At 29.0% G+C, this 2,872-nt stretch overlaps 1 long non-coding RNA gene across 1 annotated transcript; it reads right to left on the reverse strand.

Moving 5' to 3' along the window:
• Positions 1–611: 611 nt before the first annotated feature.
• Positions 612–1,207, reverse strand: LOC106302885. The gene is made up of 2 exons (XR_001262461.1): positions 1,080–1,207; positions 612–890 (listed from the first exon to the last, which is right to left on the reverse strand). It is a non-coding gene; the product is annotated as an uncharacterized LOC106302885 (long non-coding RNA).
• Between the last annotated feature and the right edge of the window lie 1,665 nt (positions 1,208–2,872).

Consider the following 2,872-nt stretch of genomic DNA (forward strand, 5'->3'; position numbering starts at 1 on the left):
TATTTGTCTTGTTTCGTTCACTATCTCTTTTACTATTGTCGATCTTTCTGTCTTGGGATTGATCAGCATTTGATTCTTATAGAAATCATTGAGAGTTTAAAAATAATTTTAGCTACCTGAATTTTCTGAACCAGTCCGTTATCTATATTTTCCACTGTTTTTTAATCAAGAACACATTCTGAGTTATGTTTTTTTCATTCATGTTTCTGTCGTGGGATTGGTTTTAATTCACGAAATGAGCATGGCTAATATTTTCTAAAGTTTATCAAACATTTTGAGATAATTTTGACATTTAAAATATTTAAACGTTCTAAATGAAATTGAAAATATATCAGAATGATAAACTAAACATTGAGAAAACATTTCTTAATGAAAAATTGCAATTTTATATTTTTCATTTTGGGTTGTTAAGTTTGGGATACTGAAGTTCCATCACTGAATTGATTCCATTTACAATTTTTTTCCTCGTATGATCTCTACTTGCATCCATAACTTAACATAGTGGTTCTTAAAAAACCCACAACTTGGTTTGCAATGTTGACTGATGTAAAGACGTGGATGCCAATCTAAATTTAGTCGGGGTTTTGTGTGTTTAAGATGAATTGAGCATACCTAACTAAAGGAATTTTTATTTGATGGGATTTTGTTATACTAAAATCACATACTTCTCATAGCAAAGGTAAGAATAAGAAATTTAACAGATCAACGTTTTACATAATAACAACAACAATGCTCAGGTGCTACTGGTTTAACAAGATCCAAAGGACGACATTCTCCATTATTGTACCCATTTGATATGCAATAACCCTCACATTCTCTCGATGTATATGTACTCGTACATATAATACTTAAGCATGTAACACCAACGGGAATATATTTCTTTGTGCTATCTGCAAAAGTATACACAAACATTAAATTATTATAATTATTATGTATAAACTAAAATTATATTCATAAAACTCCATCGTTTTCATCAGTTTCACACGAAAAGCACAACATAGACTATTTGTGAATATTTTGCTTTTGGTTTTAATGATAAAAGATAATTAGTTGCAATAATTTAGTAGATGAAACCATACCGGACGCCTTATGGGGTTGGATGGAAACAGAAATAACCAATACAACCACAAAAAAGTAAGTTACAAACATCTTTGTGAAACTCATTTTGTCGTCTTGAAGAAAACACAATTGGTTTGCAAGTTTAAGATCAATTTATAGGACTATTGGTCATCATCAAACTGAACACTTATAATCTCAGTATATTCTGCCTTTTCATTTAATTTTCTTACCATAACAAAATTTTAATATTTGCTAAAAAATATATATTTGGGTAACATATCTTTGAAAATAAGTAAAAAAATTAATTGGACTTTTATAGATGATTTGAAATGTAAGTATTGATTTTTTATTAGACATTTTTATTAACTGTAAATATGTAGTCAAACGGTTTTGGTCCCATCTCGTAGTCAAAGTTCCCATATGGGTGCCACATTATATTATGTATTTAATTATTGATATTTTCTTTCCTATATGTATATATACATATATATTATATTGTAAATTAATGGATATGGTTATATTATTTCTAAGAAAGAAACCTTTTTTATAAGATAAAAAAGAAAACTTAACAATCGTACCATCGAAAATCTCCTAGATAATACTTGCAAAGTAATTTCTAAAATTTTGCTTATCTATCATCACCATATTGATTTTGATAGAAAACTGATGACATGGTTTAGATTAAAATATGATATGACTTCATTTTAATATGACATGTCAATTTACATTTTTGAAATTTATATTTTTCGTAAGACTTTTAAAGTATACTTTTTTATCAACTATTTAAAGTATACTTCTTATGACATGTCAATTTGCATTTATGAAATTAAAATTTTTTGTAAGATAAATAAAACATAAGAATAATTTATATCTATTATCACTTGTAATTTGTTTTAAAAAGGGCTTTTTGCAGAATTGACCTATAACTTAAAGTCAAACACAAAACTAACCTCTTTTTTTTTTGAAAATTGGTTTTGCCTTATTCACCCCACAAGTTCATATAATTTACGAAAATGCCATCAATTTTTTTTTATTTTTTTTTTCGAAAATGACATTTTTACTCTCTCACCCTCATCATCTTCAAGTAATTACAAGATTGCCATTGTCATCAATACCACAACCACCATGAACAACTAATTTGAAGCTCTTAATGCTCCCAAAATCGATTTACCCTTCTTCTTTTTCCATTCTTGTGAACTAAACACAACATATCTCTCATTTTCTCTCCACAATGAGCTAAAAAACCCAAGATTTTTATTCTAAATTTTTTATGGTTCATAGAGTTATTGAAGCTAACGATTCTGGGTGGGTTATTTTCGTTTGTCATTCTGTGTGCTTGGAGAAGTCTTATGTATGCTAAGGAACTTATCTCACCAATTTAAGGTATGACATCGAGTTTTTTTCCAGATCTGTTCGTCAGACGACTTACTTGGGAAGTCGTCTGGCTGTAGACAACTTACCTGGAAGTCGTCTGGTCAACGCAGAGGTTATTTTTGCAATTGACTTTGAAATCTGTAACCTGAGACGACTGAAAGTTAAGTCGTCTGTTTTTGTTTGGTTTCAAAAAAAATTCCAAAGAACCTAGACGACTTACATTTCAGTCGTCATAGGTTAGTTTTGCATTTGACTGGATAATTTGAGAAGTTTGACTTCCCCAGACGACTTACATTTCAGTCGTCTGGCGAAAATTAAAATAATAATATTTTTTAAAAAAGTAGACGACTTACAGTTAAGTCGTCATAGGTTAGTTTTGCAATTGAAAAAAAAAACTTCAAAATTTAATTATACACAGACGACTTATAATTCAGTCGTC

Source organism: Brassica oleracea, chromosome C1 (genome assembly GCF_000695525.1).
Source record: "Brassica oleracea var. oleracea cultivar TO1000 chromosome C1, BOL, whole genome shotgun sequence".
NCBI lineage: Eukaryota > Viridiplantae > Streptophyta > Magnoliopsida > Brassicales > Brassicaceae > Brassica > Brassica oleracea.